Source organism: Montipora foliosa, unplaced genomic scaffold (assembly GCF_036669935.1).
Source record: "Montipora foliosa isolate CH-2021 unplaced genomic scaffold, ASM3666993v2 scaffold_244, whole genome shotgun sequence".
Taxonomy (NCBI): domain Eukaryota; kingdom Metazoa; phylum Cnidaria; class Anthozoa; order Scleractinia; family Acroporidae; genus Montipora; species Montipora foliosa.
The window spans coordinates 1-12,500 of record NW_027179547.1 but is presented as its reverse complement, the minus strand read 5'-3'; positions in this window follow the sequence as shown (position 1 = coordinate 12,500).

Genomic DNA, 12,500 nt, shown 5'->3' with positions numbered 1-12,500 from the left:
GGTTACATATTTTTGATCTCGTATTTTCGGTCTCATATTCTTGGAAATCTATATGGTTTATATTTCTGCGAATCTATGCCGTGGCGAGGCAGAATGGATCCAACGCAAAATTTATTTTGGAACTATATGTTATTTAAAATGCGTGACTTTCTTAGAAAAATCACAAAGCATGGCATTCTCGGAAATAAATAAAGGGGGTTTCCCCGTGATTTTCAACCAATGAAAAGTTAACCCATAAATTAACCAAAACCGAAAATACAACCAAATGGTTTAAATTTTGGTTTTTTTTCTGGTTGGACATTTTGTGTTCAATCTTTTAAAAGAAATGTTATTTTAGTGTGTTAATGTTGTAATGACCGTATGCATGACTTGTCACACCATTATTGTGAATGTACCGCTTGTCATCGAAGCAAGATAATGATACTTTATTAAGCTCATAGCTTCCAAGTTGATGTAAGTTGCTTCTAATCGTTTTCATGGTGTGATGCAGTTGCTTGTTATTAAACAGTACGTTTTTATAATTTTCATGAGTTATGTTCTTTTTGATGATATTCTTTTTAATACCCTTAGCGGTCTTTCCGCCTTTGTCATTGTCTTTCATATATGAATACATTTTCGATCGCAATCCGACGAATTCGGTTATTGGTATACCTGCTGCCTCGTCTTTGAATTTACCGATTACTTTTTTGTTTGTCTTGTCGAAATATTGTGAATCTTCGGGATAATCACTGTTGTCGAATTTGTCTTTATCATTCCAAAAGTCTTGATACGCATCATTAGTTTCAATTTCATAGGTCAAGCTGTCTGTGTCTGTGAATAATAATTTCGCTCTGCTGCCGTATTTTTGTTTGATATAATTGTAGTGGAAATCATACATTAGTGTCTTACTAAGATCTAGGATACACATACCCACATATGCCGGCCTGTTTAGGGTTAGTGTTTCTTTGATTTTGTGCACTGCCACTAGATTTTCATTAAAGATCTTGCTACTGACATATGTTGGTTTAGCAGCCATTTTTGACAGTTTGTTTTCATCAGTTACCAATCTGACATCTACTCGCTTTCTAATATTTTCCATTGTTTTTCCAAATACACTGTTGTTCATAAGCTTGAAGAAGTCTTTCTCAAAAGCATTTTTGGCATTGGTTCTCTTCTGCGTATTGAAATCGATATATTGCTTTAACCATGCGGATTGATTGAACTCTAGTGCTCGATGGACTTTAGTTATTTTCAAACCAAGATCGGTGTACAATTGTAGGTTCCTATAATGAAGAACATACTTTTCTTTGTTGCTTAATGTAGGTATCAGTTTATGAACTAAGCCAGTTGACACTTTGAATTTATTAGCTATTTCTTGGCAATAATTAGAAAGCATATCTTTGTTGACTTTGACCTTTTCGGCTGCTAGTGGATAATCATTATGCAGATCGTGTAATTCTTTGGGATATTCCAAATCAACTTCTAATATCAAACCTTTATTGCTATCTTCTTTATACTTGGATAAGTCTATTTTGTCAATTTGTTTTTTAGTCATCCATCTGAATCCGCCAGTTGGCAGATATTGTGACATAGCCCAACCATACAGATTGTTAGCATCTAGATACATTATATACTTTGAGGGCGCCTTCTCATCATACGTTTTCATGTATCTATTATTAGCTTTGCCGTATCGGTTAGCAATATAACTAGTTCCGCCACGCATGCCCTTTTCGATGAATTGAAACATATCAATATCAGTCATAAGCTCCAATTTAATGTCAGTCATCTTTAACATAGCATCCCAAGAAAGCCCAGGACTGGTAAAATAATGACAGGGGTCTAGTTTGTAGTATTGCAGACAGGTCTTTCGAAAGTTTTCAAACACATCAGCTAACAGAAGGATGTCAGATTTAAGATATAAGTCATGGTACTCGCCCATATTTTTTAGATCAAAAGTGTTCCATACATTTTGGGCATGTTTGTATTGATCACCTGAGATATGCTCATCATTTAATATACTGTAAAATTCTTCTTTTGGTGGCAGCTTTTCATTGAATTTTTCAAAACTGTCCATAAAGTCATATGGGTATACTCCCTTCTTACTCATCAAATCAAGCTCTTTACCTTTGAATTTTTGAGAAGTATATATTAATGCTTCTTTTGGTAGGTTGCTCACCAGTTTATCAAGACTTGAGCTCATGAATTGAAAACTATCAATAAAGGTCAGATGATTACCAAGCATGAAAGCCATATACTTTTCCATGTTGTTTGGTATGGCATTGATATTCATTTGGCATGTTTCACCTTTCTTGTTTGTGTATGTATGCTTTTTAACTATCTCACCAATTTCTTGCATTATAAAATGACTGTCATACCCACGGAGATTGTGAAACATAACTGGTATTTTCTCAGTCAATCTGAAATTTAGGTTACAATCTTGGTGAGCTGATCCTCTGTATTTACCTGTGATATGGCAATGGTCTCTAACTCTCACATCATTTTCATTGTATTTTTTATTGCAGATATGACATTCATTAGCTTTTTGAAATTCTTTTTCATCATCTTCAGTCATTCTCAATGGTTTATTGAAATATTTTTTCATGATCTTCTTGCAATATTTAACTTCCTCTAGCATAGCTTCCATAAATTTGTAAACAGCTTTTTCACCTCTATAAATTTGTACTGGTTTTGTGTATTTATCATCATAACAACACACAACCTTATATCCATAACCACAGTCTGTGTGTCTCTGATAAGCCTCTGTGTACGATTTATCATCATTAGGTTGGCAACCGGATATCTTTTCTGTTATAGCTTCAAAATCTGCATAAATGACGAATGGTACTGGTAGTTGTTTATGGAAATTATTGAATTTTAGTATGTTATCATCTTTTGTTGGCATTTTGATAGCTTGTGTGCCATTTACTTGTATGCAGTTTTCTTTATGATCAGTTAATACTCTTTCAGAACTGAAACATTGTAAGCAATGCATACAGAAGTGCTTCCTTTCCTTGTGTTTTGTTTGATTGTACATGAATTTGTTGAAATCTTTGATCAACACATAATGCTTGTTTTCATTTTCTGTTATAAGAAGCAGATTCATACAATCTTCATACTTTTCTTTTGACACATAAATGGGATATTTTTGTTTGTTTTCATAACCAAATACATTGATGTTAATTTCATTTTGCTTTTCTATTTTGTTGTACTGTTTGGTAGTCACTGGAAATTCAATTCCTGAATAATTCAAATTTTCAATGAATGCTTTGTCTGATTTTTTGATTCTCTGTGGGTATTTGTCTTGAGGATTAAGATGTCTTATGTGGCACCACCTGAAGCATTCATTATCCTCATTTTTCATGTTGATCAATCCTTTTGCACTGTGTTTGAGTTCATTTGGTAATTTGATGTAAGAAGATCCTTTCATTGGCTCGTATTTTACCACATTGATATAATGATTTTCAACAGATTGAATAGTCCAACCAGATCCCTCTGAAATCCAAACTGCAATCTTGTTTAGTATGACTTGTTTTGACAAAGATAAAGCTAGTTCAATTTGTGTGTCATTTGTTATTGTTTGTGGTTGACTGTTGAAATAAGCCGTTTTGATGATTTTTTCTTCTCGCCCTGTTTGCTTTTCAAATGTGACCCTCAGTGTTTCAACAAACTTTAGACCTTTCATTGATTTTAATATTTTTCCAATGTGAATGGCAACAGCCTTTCTTGTATTTTGCAGTTGCATAAGTGGGTCTTTGCTGTTTTTTATGTTGATTTCATAAGACTTCGTAAACCCTTTTAAAGCTTTGTTCGTTTCTTGTATTATGGTCCTCGGTAATGGAATTGGTCGTTTTTTGGATCTAGGTGCTGGCACTGGTCTGTTTAATTGTTCTATTTCTTCCAGCCATTCAGAAGGAGGAGCAGGCAGTCTCTGCCTCTCAAAATAGTCAACAAGTTCTTTTACACTCTTTCTTGGTTTTGAGATCGGTCTTGTTTTTGTCCTCGGTGCGGGCACTGGTTTTGTATTTTGTTTTATAATCAATTCTATTAATTCTTCTTTGCTCAGATTTTGAAGCGAACTTCGGTTCATAATATTTATCATATTATTTGCCATTATAATATATCTATAGATAATAATTCTTTAAGTCAAATTATGGTGCGTTTACAGTTCAACACATACGGGAAGTATGTATTTAACTTTTTTAAAAGAGAAGTGATATGAATAAATTAATTGCTATTTTCATGTTTATCATAAATGTAACCCGTATTATATGTAAATGAATTTTTGAAATGTTTCTTTGTTTTTAAATGGCAATGTTTGCCAGCAAGAGTGTAGTTTCTACCATTGTTGCATATTTTACAGTACCATTCTTTATGCAACATGTAGTCGGTTTTTATTTTTCTTCTTTCTTCATCAGTATAAAATCTTGGGCGGCCAACTGGTCTTCGATCTTCCATATTATATTACTATATATTTTATTTTTTATATATTTTGTATCAATTTCAATGGTTTCAAAAAATCGCTGTACCTTTTAAACTCTCTGAACAAAAAATCCATTTTGACATCTATGATGTGAAACATTTTCCCGATTTCTTTCTTTGGTCCTCCCGTTTTCAATGCTTTGATCAACAATGGTACTGCTTCTGAATGAACATAATGCATATAACCTGCGTTCCTGACCACTATTTCACAAATCATTTCTGTGATCACTTTTCTTACAGCCATGGTTTCAATTATTTCGCTTCCTTTGAACATATATTAATATATTACATTTTGTTTTTATGACGTTTACTGTTCAAATGTCTATTTTTGCTGCCTTTTTTGTAATTTTTGTCACAAACCTCACAATGCCAATTGTTTTGTTTTTCATCATCACTCCAATTATTCAGATCTGACAGGTTGACAGCCTTATCAATCATATTTTGTTTTTCATCTTCACTCCAATTTTCTTTTTTAGAAACTTGTTCCACAGCATTTATTGTATTATTGAACCTCATTTCTTTTGACAACAAATACATCAAACGGTAATTTCTTGGCATTGAATTCAGAAAGTCAGGATCGTTTTTAATTTTTTCGTCGAGTGGATGTCTCATCATTTCTTCCATACTATATGTTTAGAAAATATTTTTTATGTAGATTCGTCTGTGTCTGACGCCTCAGATTCTTGCGAACTGCAGCAGCTTTCTTCAGAAAGACTTTCTTGCGATGGTGACCAATCGGAATCCGAACCAGAGTCCTGATCACTTTCATAATAAAACCCAAACTTTTCCTCATTCTCAAACTTGTCCATATAATATAAGTATATATTTTTATTTTTTTATAAGATTTATGCGCGTTTGTTTCACCACAATTCATATGTTTTCAATGTCTTTCAATGGTATCCAACTGTTGAATTCATCACTGTATCCCTTCCATTTTACCAAAGCTTGTTTCTTTTTATAGTTTCTTCTAATGACTTTATCAATACGAAAAATATCCTGTTTAGCTTTCAATAATTCAGGTTCATAAAAACTGCCTTGTATCTCTTCACCTCTGAGATCTTTTAGTTTGTATGTTATTGGATTAGTGTATTGGATCTTATCAACTGTAAACACTTCTTCGGTCCAGTTTGGAGTATATCCTTTATCGAACACATTCCGTTTATACTTGGATATTCGAACCTGGTCACCTGTTTTGAATTTAGGTTTTTGTTTTAATGTTTCTGTATCACCATATAGATTGAAGTAAACGGTTCCTTCATTCCTCTTATTAGATGCTTCAACGGGTGTCATCTTTGTGCTTGAATGTTTGGTGTTGTTGTACTGTTTCACTAGTTTGGACAGCATATCGAGATACATTGTATTACCTTGAACTGTAAACTGTTTCCACATTTTGGATTTAATTGTTCTATTCCACCTTTCGACCACCGAGGATTTCTCCTCATTTTCAGTGGAGTACATATGTATTCCATTTTTCTCTAATAAGTCCTTCAAGTGTTTGTTATAGAACTCCTTTCCCTTGTCGACCCATAAATGTTGTGGTCTTCTACCTTCCTTGAATATTGTTTTGAATGCTTCAGTGACAGATTCGCCTTTCTTATCCTTCAATGGGACAATCCAACCGTATTTGCTGAAAACATCGATAACCATAAGAAGATACCGATAACCTTTATTCCATTTGCTAAACTGTTGCATTTCAACTAGATCACTTGCCCATATTTCATCAATATGATTCACGATTACACGCCGCCGAGTAAAGTTGCGTCTTATAGATGCATGTAATTCATCTGCTAATTTTTCTTGCCAGTTACCCGACGGCTTTTTCCGTTTTTTGAAACTCCAAGACCTAGTTTCTGCTTTGTATTGATAACATTTCTTGCCAACCAATGCCCCCATTGTCTTTCATTATACGGTACGTTGTCTAAAGCTTGAACCATTTTTCTATCTGCTTTGTTTTTACATTTTCTGTCATCCTTGCAGACGGAATAATCAACATCGTGTTGCATTGCTATTGCATCAGTTTTTCCAGTGGGCATATCATATATTTCCAATATTTGACCAGTTTTTGGGTCATACTTCAGTTGATTTTCTAAATCATTATATGGTCCGGTGTAATGATGCCCAGGTAATGTCCATCCGCCTTTTGGTTTCGGTAATTTACCAATAGCTTTGTGAATATCAAGAGCACCGCCATCAAGATCTTTTCTGTTTGTTGTGTATTTTTTATTCGGTCTTATTTTTGTTGACAATTGATCGAGAGCTTCTGATCCCACTTTATGAAGTAGAGGATTCATTTTTCTCAAACCATAATCGATTGCTTTTTTCTGCAATTTTGGGTCTCTCATTAATTCGGAACCATAATATCTTCCCATTTCAACTGCTTTTTTGCCAAGATAAGGTACTCCTTTTGTTAGGAACAATTCAGTTCCTGTATTAGCGATATCACCAAATAAGCCCGCTCCCAACGGGCTGTTTAGTTTCCCTGTTGTTTGACAAATTTGGTCTTTGTAATACCACATTCAGCACAAGTGCAAAAGAACATTAGTCTACCATTTTTAGCTGTTTTGTAACCTGAAGGTTCAACACATTCAGTCACTTTCTTTTGTTTAACACAATATGATTTCATAATACATATAAGTTAGATATTTCTGAAATAATATTCGATAAATCTCTCATTTTTCATTGTATCATTTATGTCGAATACTTGTAATAAATCATAATACGAATTACCCTTATTCATTTCATTTAGAAAGTATAAACAGAAATACCCACAAGTTGTTGTTTGTATGTTTTGTATCTGATTGTTTTGATGTAACAAAGTCAGATTTTTCTTTTTGGCATGATTTACAATCTCTTGAAAAGGTGGCATACCAAAACTATCGAAATAATTTATCACATTGTCTTTGACATATGTTGCAACCCAATGACTTCCGCTCATATAAGCTGGTTCTAGATTGTAGATGAATAACGCCTGTTTATGGTTATGTGGAACTTTTTCATCTCTTGACAGTACGTCATTGATCGGTATATTCAAATATTTACACCATTTTATCAGATCGTGATTGGACATAGGTATGTTTTTGTGAAATTTTGGTTTCACAATATTGCCCCCAAAATGGGTATGCCATTGAATGGACTGTTTTTTCCTAATAGTAACCCTTTTCCTTTTTTGGTTGAGGATGTTTTTTTTTTTCTACCATTACCAGTCACATATGGCGGATAACTGTAAAATGGAGGGGGCATTCCCATTCTAGGTGCTCCTGTACCATCCTTTTTCGACGAAGGTGGTCTACCTACCCTCGGTGCTCCTTTCCCTGTAAACAGCTTTTTCACCAGATTAACAGCCATAGGAATTCCAACGGAAGCCAACAGAGTGCCTAGAAATCCACCTGATTGTGTTTTAGTCGGTGTTATTTTAACGCCAGATCCTGTTTGAGCCGCATTCATTATGTCTCTTTGTTGTTTGGTTGTAAACATATTCAGATATGGCATCAGTTGATTGATTGCATTGAAAGGTATCATCATGGGTAATGGCATAGCACCACCTTGTTGACCAGATCCTAACAATTTTTTAGCTCCAGCTTCTGCTAAACCACCAAGAGCACTCAACCCAAGGGTTTTACCAATTGCTGGTAATGCTCTCATTCCAAGTGACAATACGGTGCTTAAAAGACTTCCGCCTACTTGTTTTCTGATATTGGTCTTAGCAAGCTTAATGTCCATTCCTTTGTTCAATTGTCGATTTTTTTGCAATCGTTTTTTCACCATTGCTGGAACATAAAGAGTGTCGTTTCCATTAAGAGAATCATTTGTCAGTCTTAGAACAATTGTTTCCCTTTTATGGAAAGCATTACTCAGATTCTTTTTTTGATTATCTGAAAGTCTTACGTTGATTTCATGAAGTTTAGTCATATAATATATGTTATATAATTCCAGTTACAAATAAATATGTGTCATTTACTCGATTTCATATTACTATTTCAGTTGTGGGCTTATACTATAACCAGTTCATTACCCACCTTGTCAATAACAACCGACTCTTCGTACAATACAACTGCATGGACATTGAAATCTGCTGCACTATTGGCACTTATTTTATACCTGAAAATCAACTGTTTAGGGTCTCTTGTTACTTTCTCTGCCTGATATGACAGATCGAAATAGATTAGTGGATACAGGCTGTTATAATTGGCAAGATTCAACTGGGTTCCGGTGTTGTAATCATTTTTTCGCATTGCATAAGACATCAGATCATTGAATATTCTCACTTTGCTTTCACTATCATATTCTGTTTCTGGGTAGAAAACACCATTGCCATATTCGAGTCTGCATGTTGTTAAATAACTGTTTGCGTTTGCTGCATTTAGTTTGAAGGTATCAAGTATATATGGATTTGCAGTTGCAACTCTGGTTTTAGCCCGTTGTAGATAAACAAAAATTGCTTTGACATTGTCAATACTGGAAGAAATCTGAAAAAAACCACTGACTCTAGCAGGTGCTGACACTGCATATAGTTCACGCTGATATGTCCATTTGTGTTCTTTCATGAAAGAGCTTACAAATTTGTCGTACATACTGTCTTTTGGTGTTAATTTTGGAACCCATAAAGAAATCTGTTCAAAACTACTCTGCCGGCATCTGTTCCTGCTGCCATATTGATGAGTTCATTGTCGTTCTGGAGATTCAAATTGAATTGTAACTGCATAGGAACCAACATTTTATCCTGCAACTCTTCAAAAAAACTGTAACGATTGAGAGGTATGATCAAACTCACATCTTTTGCTCCTCCCGTTCCATCATCATTAGCAGCTTGTGTAAGCACTCTTCTAGATTCATATCCTAAATTAGTATTGGCTGTCGTATCATTTGTGTCTAAATACCAAAAACTGTTTTTACCGACTGATCTGCTGTAATCATCAGAATATTCCAACAGATTCTTCACAAAAGTGACCTTATGTAGATTGTCAGTGTCATAAACAATTTTCCCAGCACTTTTAATCATCATATGTGCAATCAATGAATGAGATCCGTTTATCACAGTTATTCTATCGGCTGCTGCGTAACCAGCTCCATCTGCTGTTTTTTGTAACTGGAATTGAACCTCAAAATAAGCATTGTACCAATCATAGAAAGAACTCCGGTCGTTGATGGTGAATCTGTAACCGTTCTTTTCTTGATGTTGACCGTTACCTGGGGCTCGGATTACATCATCGAGTTGAAATCGCACTAACTCATTTCTTTGCAATAATTCACTTGTTCTAAAAGCCATTTATAATATTGTATTATATAATTTTGCTGTCATGTTATTTATTTGAAAAATCTACGCCTTCTTCCAGATCCTGATATCAATCTATTTAGTATCATGTCAGCGCTTTCTTCTTGCTGTTTAATGGGTGAGGATGGAACAATTGCTTTTGTGTTGTAGCTCCTTTTCTCAAATTTGCCAATTTTTTCATTATTAGGTCTCCTGACTTTTCTGCCACCGTCTTACCAATTTTATCACCTGCATGGGAAACCCCTGATTCTAATGCCTTCTTCGCTAATGGCTTTGCAAATTTCTTGAAAAACAGACGATGCCACACTCTTCAATGGTTTGAAAATGTTGTCTAAGATAAGCCCAGACCCTTTGTGTTGAAATACAAATTTGCCAAGTTTTGGATGGTAAAACCTCTTAAATTCATACGGTTTCATTATACTGTTACATTAGATACTTTTTAAAATCAGCGAAAAAGACGTATCCGCTCCATTTAGATCCACTAATCTTCTTTTTCCATCTGTTATCATGATTCGGATTGATGAAATTGTAGTTTTGTTCACAGGATTAAATGTAACTCTTTGTGGTTCGAGGGTGAAGGAGTAACTTGGTTTTAGTACACTGGTTGAGAATGAATAAATAATGTCTGTTTCTTCACCGTCAACTAACTTTCGTTGACCAAATCGCAATGAATATTGAGTACGTCTGTGTCTTGACTGAGATTTGGCACTCTTGGTCCAATATGCGTTCCACTTGCTAATATCTTTTTATCAAAACCGATCAGGTCATTAAAATTACTTGCTCTTAAATAAGTTGGTAATTTGCAGCTAATGTAACCGTAACTCTGAATGTTGTTTCGTTGAATTCAAGAGTTATCGGATACGTTTCGCCAGTTTTCGTTAGATTTTTAATATATGTATTAAAGTCTGTATAATTCCATACCCCAGCTGGAAAGGTAATGTCCTTAAAAGTTGAACCATTATCGGAGCTGTATTGGATTAATTGATTTTTGTACCCAGCATTGACATTGAACCAAGTGAATGACATGTTAATGACTCTGTTAAGACCGATAACGTATTGCTTATTATTGTCTAGAGTTACAGGTCTGGTGAAATTTGTTGTAAAATCTTCTGGTTTATTATCCCCTTTATTTTTCACACTGTAAGATGATAAAACTATCTCTCGTTCCATTATATAATGAAGTTACATTAAATTTGGAAATATTGTTTGTATAATTTACCATATTGTGATTTGTTAATTGTTGTCATTTTCAATAATGTGTCCAATATAGAAACACCCATATTTCGCATGTCAATGCTTGTATTACCAGCCAATATCTCACCAATGATCAAATCCAATTTTTTTATAAGTTCTTTCGGTTTGTTGAAAAATATCACATTACCACCTTTTCTTTTTCTTCTGATTCCAGAACCTTTTATTGTTTCCAATTTAGTGTCATAATGACAATATATGCATTCAAGACATTTTTAGCTCTGTCTATTCTTTCGTTCATCTCTTGTCTTTGTGCTTCATTTATAAACCCTTTGTTATATTTGTTTGTCACCTGTGTTTTATAACCTCTCAATTGATTTCTTTTCGTTCTAGTGTGTGTTAAAAATTTACGAAGATATGCTTTGGATTTTCGTGTCATTCATTTCTGGTTGATTCAGTATTTTTGCAACTGTGTCATAATTAGGCACTTCAAACTCATTCAATATCTCATTGTCCATGTCTTCATCATCTAATGCATAATCGATATCTTCGTCGTCATCGTATTTGGTGGTAATTCTGGTTCTTCAGGAAAGTACTTAGGATCACATACATCTCTTTTTTCCCTTCCAGAAGATCTTGTAAAGATTCTTCATATGTTGGCGGTTTTGGCACCAGTTGTTTTTCTTGCTTGTGGCAACAACAGGTTGTTCAACTAGATCACCAAGATTCATATCTGGAACTTCATCCTCTGTATCAATGCCGTAATCAGGAACTTCTCCTTTCTTCAGTGGTCGTTTTTTCCTTGGCAACCTTAAAGCCTGATTACTATCAATAACATCATCTAATTTACTTGGACTTGGTTGGAATACTTTTGAAAATCCCTGTTGACTGGTCTTCTGATCAATATCATGCTTTGTAATTGCATTATGGACATAATTGATCTTATCCCCTAATTCAGATTTACTCTTTGCGAGTTCTTTCCACTTAAGTAAACTCATTTTTGTTATATTATTACTTTACATAAAATGGAAATTCCATATAAAAAATAACGTTTTACACTGTGTTGAACACCATGTTGAACACCATGTTATGAAACACTATACCCATATAAATTAAAAATGAAAATACCAAATTCTTGAGACTGGCGACGATAAGTCACATCCAAGCTTTTACAATCAGAAAAATATGATTTTATGCCTGATCGATGCGTTCCGCATGGGCTCATTTGTGGACCTTCTGGTTCGGGAAAAACAAACACACTGATGCATATGATTTACAATCTGTTGTATTTTGATAAAATATACCTGTATTGCAAAAAACTTAGAGCAGTCAAAGTATCAGCTCGCATGGATGATTTCGAACCAATGAGTGATGAAGCTGGTTATGATATCAATTGAAGCCAGCAATGATAAATAATTCCCTGTAAAAAATCTCAATTGTGACCATCAAAAAATTGTGATATTCGTACGATTTCGTATGCGACAAAAACCAAAAACCATTAGCGACTATTTTATACAGGGAGGCATAAAAACTGCTGCGCCATAATTATTTGAGTCAAAGCTACTATAAGACACCAAAA